We start from the raw sequence: 14,982 nt of genomic DNA, 5'->3' as shown, positions 1-14,982 counted from the left end.
TCAAGCACCGCTCCGCTGGGCACCGCCGTCTCAATCACCGCTGAACTGGGCCCTTCATCTCAAGCACCGCTGAACTGGGCCCTTCATCTCAAGCACCGCTCCGCTGGGCACCACCGTCTCAAGAACCGCTGAACTGGGCCCTTCATCTCAAGCACCGCTCCGCTGGGCCCTTCATCTCAAGCACCGCTGAACTGGGCCCTTCATCTCAAGCACCGCTCCGCTGGGCCCTTCATCTCAAGCACCGCTGAACTGAGCCCTTCATCTCAAGCACCGCTGAACTGGGCCCTTCATCTCAAGCACCGCTCCGCTGGGCCCTTCATCTCAAGCACCGCTCCGCTGGGCACCGCCATCTCATGCACCGCTGAACTGGGCCCTTCATCTCAAGCACCGCTCCGCTGGGCACCGCCGTCTCAAGAACCGCTGAACTGGGCCCTTCATCTCAAGCACCGCTGAACTGGGCCCTTCATCTCAAGCACGGCTGAACTGGGCCCTTCATCTCAAGCACCCCTGAACTGGGCCCTTCATCTCAAGCACCGCTGAACTGGGCCCTTCATCTCAAGCACCGCTGGCCCATTGGCGGATGGGGCAGGCCCGCATCTGTGTCGGGCAGTGCTGCACGAAGCACTCTGGGCACTAGTTCCCCTCCAGTACCAGTGGAGACTGTTATCCACTTGAGAGACTGTGGCTTTGCACTCCCCAGGATATGGCAGTGGGCAACCCACCCACTGTAGAGACTTGTGAGACTGTGGCTTTGCACTCCCCAGGATGGCACAGTGGCCATGGAGGCCCCTCGTGGATCTGGCGTCGTGGACTCATCTGGCTGAGGTGCCCCCCCTTCCATTCCCCCTGAGGTGCCTGTAGTTTTCCTATCTGATGCCCCTGCAGTGTTCTCTCCGTTGGAGGCAGGTATCCTGTGTGGGTTTTGCCCATGTGTTTTGGCCCAGTGGCCCACGAACAATGGCTGATAGACATATCGGACTGGACAATTTCTGTATATAAACTTATAGAAGTGTGATATATTTTATACTCAGTCTTACAATATAATTCTACTGTATATTTATAATCATTTCCTTTTGCCTTTGCATTCTTCCGGGGGGCTGGGGGTGTAACTGTGATGTGTTGCTATGAATTGATGTGTGTGTTGTAGTGGTTGAGGGTGAGGGTGGGTGTGTCGCATATGTGTGTCCCCGTAATTTTTTGCCTTCCCCTCCCCTGTGTCGTAGGTGCAGTACTCACCGTTGTCTTCTGCGCCGGCGTTCGTGCTCCTGGTAGAGGAGCAGGAAGACAATGGCTGGTAGGATGTGTAGTTCGGGTTCCATGCTGTCCAGATTCCTCGTGGGGTGTAAGGAGGTGAACGTTTTCCGTTTGAAATGGCTGTTTCCGCCGTGTTTTTAACGGAAAAGGTGGCGGATTGGTGGGTTGTGATAGGGTGGGCGGTACATTGTCTCCCGCCTGTCTGTTGGCGGTGACCGCCGCGCTGTTTGTTTGTCCCGACGTGGCGGGCGGTGTGTTAAAGTGGCAGTCTCTGTTGGCGGTTTCCACCAGGGTCGGAATGGCATTTTTTTTACCGCCAGCCTGTTAGCGGTTTGACCGCCGCTTTAACACCGCCCGCCAGGGTTGGAATGACCCCCTATATTTTTAAATGACTCTGTTCAGCAAACAACTTGCCTAGGGCTACCAAACATAAAAGAACTAAATGCACCCAGTATCCCAACACCAGCTCCATTTAACAATTAGCGGAGATTTTCAATCATCACTGAAATGCAGCTCACTAGTTTGGTTCAGAATGATACCTTTAATTCCTCACTTTCATGTCCTAACGGATGTTTATTGTGGCAAATGGACATGGTTTTCAGGCATGTTTTATAAATTCCACCCAGGGTTTCAGAGCAAGCCGATTGGACCCTTGTTACATCACAGTTCAACACTCAGGCATCATTACAACGTATAGGCCCTCATTACAACATTGGCGGTAAAAGCCGCTTACCGCCGTGCAGAAGACCGCCAACACACCGCCACGGCCGCGGAATTCCACTACAGCTATTACAACCCACTTCTCAGAAACCTCAAAAATCTAGACACCCACACAAGTCCGCCACACCAAAGGTCAGTGATAAACTGACGATAACAAAACCTCCACCATCACGCCAACAGAAATATGCCCACACTATCACGACCCACAAATCCACGCGGCGGTCTTTCAACCGCGGTAATCCATTGGCGGTACAAACCGCCACGCTCAAAATACACAAACTCTTACAAAACACAACCACATTGGACAATTCAAAATACACACACCTGATACACACACCACTCCCACGCACCCAATACAATTTAAATCACACACCCATATTACCCACAAAGCCTTACTACCCAAAAATCCAAAGGCCAGAGAGACAGAAAAGCAAAGACAACACCAGCATACAGAGGCACACAACACCATCACACATACACATCCACGCACAAAACACCACACACCCCTAAACATCACCCCACACATCACAACACACACCACCTCACACATCACCCACACCACCCATGGCACCCGCAAGGACACTGTAGGTTTTCTGAGGAGGAGCTCAGGGTCATTGTGGAAGAAATCATCCGGGTAGAGCCACAGCTATTCGGATCACAGGTGCAGCACACCACCATAGCTAGGAAGATGGAGCTATGGCGCAGAATCGTGGACAGGGTCAACACAGTGGGACAGCACCCAAGAACACGGGATGGCAACAGGAAGAGGTGGAACGACCTACGGGGGAAGGTGTGTTCCGTGGTCTCAAGACACCACATTACGGTTCAGAGGACTGGCGGTGGACCCCCACCTCCTCCCCCACAACTAACAACATGGGAGGAGCAGGTCTTGGCTATACTGCATCCTGAGGGCCTCACAGGAGTAGCTGGAGGAATAGACTCTGGTATGTGAAATCTTTAACTACTTCATCCCCCTCCCTACCTGCATGCTATCACATACCCCTACCCTCGCACTCACCGCCATCGCATCCAACTCCTCACATATGTCCCACTATCACAAACCACACATCCCAACACCAAGCCCTGCATGCAACAACAAAGCATCAACACCCATCACCAATGCATGTCCACTACACATACCCACACAGACCCCTGAACAATTATCACACAAGGTCCTACACAGGAATGTAAGCACTGGTGTACAGGGTCACCCACCCATTGCACACCATGGCACACACAGACACTAAAACTATGCATTTACACCCCTGCAGGACCCCTACCCAACGTCACCGGACAGGAGGTTCCAGACATGTCCACTCCACCCACAAAAGAGACCCACAGTGATGCCAGCAGCTCTGTCTAACTGGATCTAGATGACCAGCCCGGCCCATCTGGGACCTCGGGACAGTCGGTTCCCCTTGCACAGTCACAGGCCACCACAGAGCCTCCCCCCTCAGGAAACACCAGCACAGCACCCACCCAGGGGGCCCATACCTCTGTCCCCAGGACACGTCAAGCAGCAGTGTGTCCACCACTACAGGGAACACAGGCTAACCCACCACCCCAACAACAGCAGGGACCTGGGGGCAGTGGTAGTGGGCACACGGTTCAGCGGACAGAGGCCCAGGACCACAGGGGAACTGGGAGGGCTGCTATGCGACAGGGGGAGGACAGGCCCAGGGAACCCACTCTCCACAAGGCCCTCTCCAACATCATGGGAGCCTACCACCACTCCCAGGAGACGATGTCAACGGTACTGGCCAAGTTTCAGGAGACCCAGCGGCTGCAGGAGGAACAGTATTTGGGGTTTAGGGAGGAACTCAAGTCCATCAATACCACCCTGGGCACCATTGTAGGGGTGCTAAAGGACCTCGTGAACACCAGGAGGGACACTGTGGCACAACAAGGGGCCCCTGACACTAGCCTGGACGATGAACTGTCCACCACCTCCACTGGCACTAGTGGACAGGAGGCAGCGCCACAGGACCACGACACCAGCACCCCACCCCCTGCAGATGGAGAACCACCCCGCAAACGGTCCGTGAGATCCAGGACAAAGACAGAGAACAATGCCAAGACCCCCACCAAGAAATGAGACCACCCTGATTGTCATCCTTCTGTCCCACTTTGTCACCCTGTCCATCCTTAAACTGCCCTAACTCCACTTCCTATGCCCCTTTGGACAATGCACCTGTGAGACAAATAGACTGGACTCTGCCATGGACATTCCTCCACCATCACCCCTGACCATTTTACAACCCCCTCCACTATTTTGCAATTAAATAAACACCCTTGAATCACAAAACAATCTGGAGTCAGTCTGTGCTTTCACAAATGTGTATTAGCTATAACTAAGGAAAATACCAATGTCCATTGTAGTGTCAACATACCTATGTCACACAGTTCTAGTCCATGAGGTAACATAGCAGAGGTCACACAGTGGGACCCACATCTGTGAAATCAAAAGGGAAAGTGACAAATCAGGGTCCATACAATGGGTGAAAGTGACAGACAGATGAGAGGTTGAACAATTTCATCAGATGTAGGAGGCAGTGAGGTCTTCTTACCTGTGTCTCACTGGAAGTATTGATGGATCAAGGTGTTTCTGTTGTCTATGTCCTCTTCTTCTGCCTCCTCTTCTTCACTGTCCATAGGCTCCACAGCTGCCACAAGAACTCCATCTGGACCATCCTCCTGCAGAAAAGGCACCTGTCGTCGCAAAGCCAAGTTGGGCAGCATATAGCAGGCCACAATGATCTGGCACACCTTCTTTGATGAGTAGTATAGGGAACCACCTGTCATATGGAGGCACCTAAACCTGGCCTTCTGGAGGCCGAAGGTCCTCTCTATAACCCTCCTAGTTCACCCATGTGCCTCATTGTAGCATTCCTCTGCCCTTGTCCTGGGATTCCTCACTGGGGTCAGTAGCCATGGCAGGTTGGGGTAGCCAGAGTCACCTGCAAATGTCGAGGGACAACTGTTAGACACACACTAACCCTTAGGGACAACGCTAGACCCAGACAACTATTCACACTGTATAGGGTCCATGTCCTCACCTAATAGCCACACACAGTGCCTCTGGAGTTGCCCCATCACATAAGGAAAGCTGCTATTCCTTAGAATGCAAGCGTCATGCACTGAGCCAGGAAACTTGGCGTTCACATGGGAGATGTACTGGTCGGCCAAACACACCATCTGCACATTCATTGAAGGGTAACTCTTCCGGTTTCTGTACACCTATTCACTCCTGCGGGGGGGAAACCAAGGCCACACGTGTCCCATCAATGGCACCTATGATGTTGGGGATATGTCCCAGGGCATAGAAGTCACCTTTCACTGTAGGCAAATCCTCCACCTGAGTGAAAACGATGTAGCTGCGCATGTGTTTCATCAGGGCAGACAACACTCTGGACAACACGTTGGAGAACATAGGCTGGGACATCCCTGATGCAATGGCCACTGTTGTTTGAAAGGAACCACTTGCCAAGAAATGGAGTACTGACAGGACCTGCACTAGAGGGGGGATTCCTGTGGGATGGAGGATAGCTGACATCAGGTCTGGCTCCAACTGGGCACACAGTTCATGGATTGTGGCACCATCAAGTCTGTAGGTGACTATTACATGTCGCTCTTCCATTGTCGACAGGTCCACCAGCGGTCTGTACAGCGGAGGATGCTGCCATCTCCTCAACTGCCCCAGCGGACGTGCCCTATGGATGAGAACAACGATCAGAGGGTTAGCCAACACTGAGGTACGAAAAAAACAACTTTATTGCACACATTTGTCAATCCGCTATGTGCCTGTCTTAGTGTGTATCCAAGGCCTAGATATGTGTGACGCATTTAAAATTAATGCCTTGTGGCCCCTGAAATGGCGGCTGCCTGACCTGTAGTGTGGGACAATGGAATATGAGGTAACTGCGCTGGCATTGTACACCGTCGCGGTAGGCGGTCGAAGACCGCGGCGCAATCCTGCATTGGTTAACATTGGACCCTATGGGTCCAAGGAGCCAATGACGATGTACGCCGGCAGTGACGGTATGCACCGCCGCGGACGTGACCACCATTTTCACTCTGTTCACTCACTTGATACCTGATCTTCGACAGTAGAGGACTTACACTGCAAGTGCTGCTGTGGCCTGAGTCTGGAAGCGACAATGGCTACAGTGTCTGAGGAAAGGGCCCCTGCCTTCACCGCGGAGGAGTTGGACAACCTGGTGGCTGGGTTCCTCCCTCAGTACACACTACTCTACGGTCCTCCAGACAAACAGGTGAGTACACTGTGAGCATGGTGTATGGGACATGAATGTATGGAGTTGGGTGGATGGAAGATACAGGGGTGGGCTGAGGGCAGCATGTGAGGATGGTCAGTGTATGTGTTTCTGGGCCAGGGTGGGAAGTTGTGGCCAATGAGTAAGAAGAACCGGACGGGGGAGTAAAATCCATTCTTACTTCACTTTTCCTCTAGGTCAGCGCCCACCAGAAGAAGGGTATTTGGCCTGCCATCGCCAAGGAAGTGAGGACCCTGGGGATCTACCACAGACAGAGCACCCACTGCCGCAAAAGATGGGAGGACCTGCGCCACTGGAGCAAGAAGATGGCAGAGGCCCAGCTGGGGATGGCCTCCCAACGTGGAAGGGGTGCCCGTCGCACCATGACCCCCCTGATGTACCGGATCCTGGCGGTGGCATATCCTGAGTTAGATGGGCACTTGAGGGCATCACAGCAGCCACAAGGGGGTGAGTACAGTCACATTCAGCTGACTCTGCACGCTATATAAGGTGTCCTGGTGGGGGAAGTGGGCTGTGGGTTCCCCTAGGCCAGGGCAAACCTGCTAGGGTAGGACCATTGTTAGGCAGGCTCTGTGGCACTCCAACCCCAAAAGTGGTAGTGGCCATCTAGACCTAGTCAGGCTCCTGTGGGTTCCAGGTGTGCATCAAATGGGCTTAGGCACAGTCCCCCATGGGCAGGTGATTTTCCCAAGTACAGTTAGTGCATGGCCTAGTGCATAGGGCTGCTCCGTGTGTGGTGTGTCCGCCAACGTTGGTGTTGTTGCTGGCATTGACCATGTGTCTCCTTTGTCTTTTCCCCCCTTTTTGTTTTGTCACCTTGTCCCTGTGTACATTAGCATCATCTGGCAGAGGAGCATTGGCACCAGAGCAGGAGGGAGCTGCAACCCACATGGCCCAGGAGGGTGAATGGACGGAGTCTGAAGGCACCAGTGGGACGGAGGGCGAGGGGAGCTCCACGACCAGGACAGGAGGAGACACCAGAGACAGCAACTCCTCCTCTGATAGGGGCTCCCTAGTGGTGGCAGGCACCTCTGTGCCCACCGCAACAACAGGTACAGCCACCACCCCCCTACCAGCACTGACCTCCAGGCAGCCCCCCAGCGTGTTTCCTGTGCCTGCTCACCCAGGAGGGAGGACATCCTCTTTGCCCCAGGCACTGCAGCCCCTGCCCCTGTCAGCCCTGCTGCCTTCAGTGAGGAGGCTATTGACCTCCTGAAATCCCTCACTGTTGGGCAGTCAACCATTTTGAATGCCATCCAGGGTGTCGAGAGGCATTTTCAGCAAACAAATGCATACCTGGAGGGCATTCATTCTGGCGTGGCAGCCCAACAGAGAGCATTTCAGGCTCTGGCCTCAGCACTGATGGCAGCCATTGTCCCTGAGTCCAGCCTCCCCTTCCAACTTCCACTACCCAGACTCAATCCCCTCTACCTCAGCCCATCCCAAGCACACCATCAGACCAGCACGCACACTCATCAACATACAAAAGTGGCTCAGGCAAATATAAGCACCACACATCCCACAGGCACTCACACACGCACCATACCCATGCAGACACACCAACATCCACTGTGTCCCCGTCCTCCACGACCTCCCAGTCTCTCTCTCTCCAAGTCTCATCTCCACTGACACCTTCATGCACTACATCCTCAGCCACTACCTCCGTCACCAGCACGCCCATCACCACACACCGCTCACGTGCAATCACCACACCCACTACCATGCACACGTCCCCTGTGTCCTCTCCCAGTGTGTCTGTGAGCCCTCCTCCCAAAGCACACAAACACACGCACACACCAACTCAACAGCCATCCACCTCACAACAGCTTCCAGCCCATGCACCCTCACCCAAACTCAGCAGACGTACACCTCCTACAACCACTACCTCTTCCTCCACTCCCAAACCCCCTCTATCTTCCCGTCCCAGTGTATCAAAGAAACTTTTCCTGGCTAACATTGGCCTCTTCCCTACACTTCCCCCACCGTCCTTCCCCTAGGGCCAGAATGTCCAGATCCCAGCCCAGCACCTCATCCACAACATCCTCGAGCACTGTGGTCCCTGCAAGTCCAGTAACATCGAAGGCGGCACCCATCAGGGCTGCCAGTGTGCCACCTGGTGCGGCCAAGGATCACTCTATTCCGTCACCTGCCAAGGTGAAGAAGGGGCCCACATGCCATAGGGAAAAGCCACACCAACCACCCAGCAAGGCCTCCTCCAAGACAAAAGAGGACAGTGCCAAGGTCCCAGCAGTGACTTCCAAGGTGGGGAAGGGACACAAGGCCAAAGGGAAGTCAGCTCAGGGCACGGAGCCTCCGGGTGCCTCTGCTACAGTCCTTAGCATCATCCCCAGTGGGCAGCCATCCGAGGCTGCAGGAGACGTCCTGCTGTCTCCCTCCACAGGGGCTGACATCAGCACCATCACCAGCATCTCTGCCGCAGACACCGGTGCAGCCACTGCCACCTGCCCTGCGACGTGCCCAGCAAGTGCTACCACAGCCGACATCAGCATCATCCCTAGTGGGCAGTTGTCCGAGGCTGCAGGAGATGTCCTGGACTGTGCACATACTACATGAGGCACCACAACCAGCACTGGCAGTACCAGCAGTTGGCAGGCTAAGTCGACGCAGGGAGGAGTGTGTCTCTGCCGCCATAGAGTATCATGCTACCTGTTCCCAGAAAAGTTCGTGGCTCAGACACCCAGGTGAGGGAATGGGAACTGCCACACCCCAGGTGCAGCACTCTGGGCACCAAGCCCCCTCCAGAATCAGTGGAGAACAGCATCCACTCACCCAGTCCTTGGCAGGATGAAGCACTCTGGGCACCAAGCCCCCTCCAGAACCAGTGGAGAACAGCATCCACTCACCCTATCCTTGGCAGGATGAAGCACTCTGGGCACCAAGCCCCCTCCAGAACCAGTGGAGAACATCATCCACTCACCCAGTCCTTGGTAGGATGACGCACTCTGGGCACCAAGCCCACTCCAGAACCAGTGGAGAACAGCATCCACTCACCCAGTCCTTGGCAGGATGAAGCACTCTGGGCACCAAGCCCCCTCCAGAACCAGTGGAGAACAGCATCCACTTGAGAGACTGTGGCCTTGCACTCCCCAGGACCAATGTGTGGGCAAACCACCCACTTGAGAGACTTGAGAGACTGTGGCTTTGCACTCCCCAGGATAAAGCAGTTGGCAAACCACCCACTTGAGAGACTTGAGAGACTGTGGCTTTGCACTCCCCAGGATTAAGCAGTGGGCAAACCACCCACTTGAGAGACTGTGGCCTTGCACTCCCCAGGATTAAGCAGTGTGCAAACCACCCACTTGAGAGACTGTGGCCTTGCACTCCCCAGGACAAAGCAGTGGGCATGGAGCACCCTCGTGGAGCAGTGGTGTCGTCCCATCATCCGGCTGAGGTGCCCTCCCTCCCCTTCCCCCTGAGGTGCCTGTTTTTTTTTTTACCTGATGCCCCAGTAATGTTCTCTCTGTTTTGAGGCAGGTGTCATGTGTGGACTTCGCCCATGCTTTTTGGGACCACTGGTCCACGGACATGTAATGGAACAGTATCCGGACTTGCTGTAAATATTTGTATATACTGATCTTTTAAATTTATGTTGGCCTATCTGGATTTTCAATGATTACACTTGTTACAAACATTTCATTTGGTCCTTGCGTTCTTCCAGGGGTTTACGGGGAGTAAATGTAATGTTGCTGCATGTGTTTATGTGTGTGTTGTTGGGGGTGGGGATGTTGCGTGTTGCATGTGTGTGTAACTCTCGTTTTCCTCCCCCTCCCCTGTGTGCTAGGTGCAGTACTCACTGTGGTCATCGCCGCCGCCTTCTTTGATGTTCCTGGTAGAAGAGGAAGTAAACCAACATTGGTAACACCTGTAACTCGGGCTCCATGGCGTCCTGGTTCCTCGGTGGGTGTCGAGAGGTGAGTGGTTTCCGTTCCAAGTACTGTTTCCGCTGTGCTTTTGATGGCGTTGGTACCGCTCCCCAGAAAAGGTGGTGGATTGGTGCCTTGTAATGGTGTGGGTGGTACATTGTCTTCCGCCTGTCTGTTGGCGGTTACCGCCGCAGTGTTTGTTGCTACCGCCGTGGCGGTCGAAATGTTAAAGTGGCTCTGTCTGTGTTGGCGGTTTCCGCCATGGTCGTGATTCAATTTTTTTTACCGCCGGCCTGTTGGAGGTATTACTGCCACTTTATCACCGACCGCCAGGGTTGTAATGAGGGCCTATGTTTTTTCCTCCTGTCTTTCATTATCCTAACATTGCAAAAAAGGGTTTGTGTGGGTAGAAATGCTTTCTTACTAATAAAGCCACCCTCCAACCACTGTAGTATCAATCAGAATTTGTAGAGCTCAGTTATCATCCATGGGGGTATCCAGGCGCTGGGGTCTGCTGCTCAGGGCTTCATTCGAAGTGCCAGGTCTTAAGCCTTCTTCTGAATTCCTGAAGGGAGAGATCTGTCCTGGCATGAATAGGAAGGCTGTTCCAGGATTTTGCACTGAGGTAAGAGAAGGAACGACCTCCACTGCTGCTGAGGTGGATGCGGGGTGTTGTGAGCGTGGGAGAGAGAGGCAGAGCATAGGGGTCTTGTACGGCGGTGGAAGCTCAGGTTGTGGTTGAGGTAAGTTGGTCCTTGGTTGTGAAAGGCTTTGTAGGTGTGTGTCAGCAGCATGAATTGGCATTGTTTGTGTACAGGGAGCCAGTGGAGATTCCTTAGGTGGGGGTATTATGGGTCCGTCTTGGCAGGTACAGGATGAGTCTGGCTGCTGAGTTTTTTATGATTTGAAGTCTCTTCCTGGGGTGTTCTGTGAGACCAGGAGGCTGGTGATTAGAGCTTTTGTAATGGTTCATCTGGTGGAGATTGGGAGCCACTTGAAAATCTTATGGAACATGTGGAGTGTGAGGAAGAGGGCAAAGGATACTGCATTGATCTGGTTATTCATGCTGAGTTTGATGTTCAGGATGATACAGAGGTTTTGGGTTTGCTGAGTGAGGGTGGGGGCTCCAGGTTGGTGGGCCACCAGGAGTCATCCACAGATGGGTGTTCCTGATGATCAGAACCTCTGTTATGTCTGTGTTGAGTTTGAGGCAGTTGTCATTTATCCAGTCGGTGAGGCTCTTCATGCAGAGGTGGAAGTTGGCTTTTGTGGTGGCAGGGTCTTTGGATAGCGAGAGGATGAGCTGGGTGCCATCTGCTTAGGAGATGATGTTCAGTCTGTAGTTTTTGACGATACTCACCAAGGAGGTCATATAGCTATTAGAGAGGAAGGGGCTGAGGGATGATCCTTGAAGGATACCGCAATATGCTGGCGTACATTTTAAATTATTTCCACAGTGTACGCAGCGGGTTTGCTGTTGTATGATTTAAATCCTGAGTTTGTGCTACTCTGGACGAAACATACTTAAAATATACTGCCTACTAGTATGGATGACACGTGACACTGTTCTAAGTAACGTTTCTTATAGACTGATTTACACAAGTATGATTCATTGCCTGTGTATACTGTGTGTGATGTCTTCTAGCAATTTGTGACCTGTCTTTGCCACTATTCTTAAGCACCATTTTCAGATTACAAAGGGCTTTCTTACATTTCAGGTCAAACCCTCTCTCACCCAGGGGTTGACCCTGTCTCCCGGTAATCTTAAGAATACAATCCACCTGTTTAAAAATACTGCTAAAGGCTTCCAGAAGCAGTCCATCATTTTCTGCAGCTTTCAAATATTGGTCAAACTCTCAGTCACAAACCTCATACAGAGTCACTAAAACTGAACTGTAAGCAACTGTAAGCAACAGGGCTACATTTTTAATCTTCTCCCCTGGTCATGTAGCTAAGTTTATTTATTTGAAAGGCCTCTGTCCCCTGATTTAGCATGTCAGGTTCCCCAACCCAAGAAAAGGACCAACAGATTGTGGTTGCTAAATACTGACTGCTGTACTTCCAAACCATTGACAAATTGCTCCAGGAAGGCTGAAATAAGTATATAGTCAATAATCGTGCTGCCCCCTCTTGTTCCTTTGAAGGTTGGTACCCATGGGCCCTTCCATCCCCTTCTTTGGTATGTGCCACGTACAAATCTGCCAAACTATTATCCAATCCAGGGAGCTGCCCTCAAATGAGTTCTCAAAATGGGAGCTCTGCTCAGGGTCACCTCTCCAAAAACTATAAAAAGCATAACAATTCAAGGGGCAAAGATGTAAATAGAAATCTCCCAAGAAGATAATGAAATAAGGACCATTTTGCTATCCTTCAAAGGACTATAGAACAGAATGTAACATACATAGGTGCTCAGTGGGGAAGTCCTGCTCAAGTGAATTATAAAAATGTACCAATAGAATACTAGGGAGACCGTCAGTTTAACAGCTAACAAATGCCTGGCATAGAGCATGATCTGGGATGGGGTACATCTTAGGCTCAGGGCTATCAACAAAAGCAAGCCTTCCCTAACTTTTCCAGCCTGGGTCAGCTCTGCCAATACTGAAAAGGCAGTGTAATCATCTAGACAAAAGTAATGCTCCACTTCCCATGTTTATTTTGAACCCACTATGTCAAAATCTTTCATTTTCCCTAGCCAGGTTTGGTCCTCACATTTATTCCTCAAACCGTCTGTGTTGCAGCTACAAATTTACAGGAGGGATAAATGTACATTCTGAACCCCAGCTTTGTAATTAGCCCCACTGACCGAGAAGACCTCTGCTGCCCAACCTCTGTCAATCAATACATTCCAGATCCTCCAAAGGCTGAAACCTATTCCTAAGTTTCAGCGGCGCTAAAGGCCCTCCACTCAAATGAGCATCTCACCCTCACATAATGTTGAAGATTATTTTGAGCCCTTGACATTTGCCCCAAGGTTGGAGAGTAAAAGAAACCTAATGGAAGCACTTTGCTATATGTCCCCCGCACCTCCTCAGCTGACAAATGGGAAAACAATCACCCAACTATATCCTCTTGTCTGAAATTCAAAATTATGAAGTCCCAGGCAAACAATTAGTTTCCCTGAGCCTAGCCAGCTTACTCGCCTGGACATAACGATGTTGCCACAATCATACACGGACATGCCCCCCTTCCCATGACACCAATGCTTAGCTTTCCTAATAAGATCACATCTGGACTCTTCTACTTCTGAACTCAGGGGAGGAACATTTGTCAAGATAGCCACAGAAGAGGTAGAGGCCAAAGGGAGATGCAGTCTACGTTTTGATGCCAGATGAGAGTTGCTGCAAGGATTTACAGGGGCCCCATTCCTAGGGCCACAATTCTAGGAATCACAGCTGAGGAGGCTGCTACAGCTGTCAAGGATGTTCCTCAGGTTGGGTCATGTATGATACCGGCATTGGTGTATGGTGATGATATGGTCTTGCTACCCAGAACTGTAGTGGGGCTCCAGAGACTTTTCAATGCCTTCATCAAGTTTATGTCCTCCCTTGAGATGAAGGTAAATTATTCCAAGTCCCATATTATAGTCTTTGGAAATTCAAATAAGTGTCCAAAACATCTTTTGGGGAAGGGCAGGAGGTTACGGGGATCACCTCTTTCCCATATTTAGGGGTACTTTTTGATGAAAGAGGGTCTTGGGTCTAGCAAAGAAGGGTAATGAGAAATCTGTTTACCAGGTCTGTGGCCCTGCTATTTGACCTTGCAGGTAGCCAGGGGGCCAACCCACCCTAGGCAATGATTAAGGTTTATGACGCCAAATATGTTGGGAGCTAAGGTAATGGGCTTTGGGGCCTCAAAGACTGTGGAGAAATTCAGAGAGTTGAAAACTCCTTCATTAGAAAATTACTCCCGCAGTGAGCTCCCTCTTTTGTGGTCCACGAGGAATTGGGCCTGGATTATGTTTCAGACAAGTTGGCTCTTTCTCCCATGGTTAGTTGATTTAAAGTTTGTTCTAACCCGGAGCTGGAACTCAACTAGGAAAACATTAGAGACTACCTTGCCCTTGATAAAGATCTCAGTATCCCGTGGTTGCGTTACATCAAATCTTCCATGGTGAAGTTGGGTTGCCTTGATTTTTTGAGACTCCTGAGCAAATTAAGAAGAAAGATGTCCTATGGTCTAAAAAGTAATTTATGTTAAGAGCCAAGTTGGAGAGGGAGGGAGTGGAGCTACAAAAACCCTCTGCCAAGTTCTACGTTCATTTGAAAACAGATTTAGGTGTGGAGCCTACCTTCGAGTTGTGAATTCTACCCATCATTGTTTCTTATTAACTTGTTTAAAACTAAGGGCTTCATTACGAGGCGGGTGGTTGGACAGCTGCACTCCTGGCGGTCTGACCGCCACATTATGACCCTGGCAGTTGGACCGCCAGGGGAAAGCCGCCACCACCTGGAACATGGTTCCTGGTGGCATGGCGGCAGTCGGACTCGTGGTCAGCCACATTTCTAGGTTCAATGCTCCGTGTTGATCATGAGTCTAGTTTCCGCCAGCCTTTACATGATGGGGACCCTGCTATGAAAAGGCTGGCAGAAAGCCAGTTCTGGGGGCTACATGGAGGTCCTTCTACTGCCCACGACCATGTCTTTGGAAGTACGGGGGCCCCCCTGCCCAGCACCCTCAGAATGCACTCTGTCTGCTACGGCAGATGATGTTTATTCCAAAGGTGCTGGGAGCACCCTCTGTGTGAAGGCATTGGCCACGGCTCCTCATGCCGCCACACTGTTTCCACTGGGCTGACCAGTGGGAACCTCATATTTCTGAGGTATCTGCTGGTC

The sequence above is a fragment of the Pleurodeles waltl genome, chromosome 11 (genome assembly GCF_031143425.1).
Source record: "Pleurodeles waltl isolate 20211129_DDA chromosome 11, aPleWal1.hap1.20221129, whole genome shotgun sequence".
Lineage (NCBI taxonomy): Eukaryota > Metazoa > Chordata > Amphibia > Caudata > Salamandridae > Pleurodeles > Pleurodeles waltl.
This window is presented reverse-complemented; position numbering follows the sequence as displayed.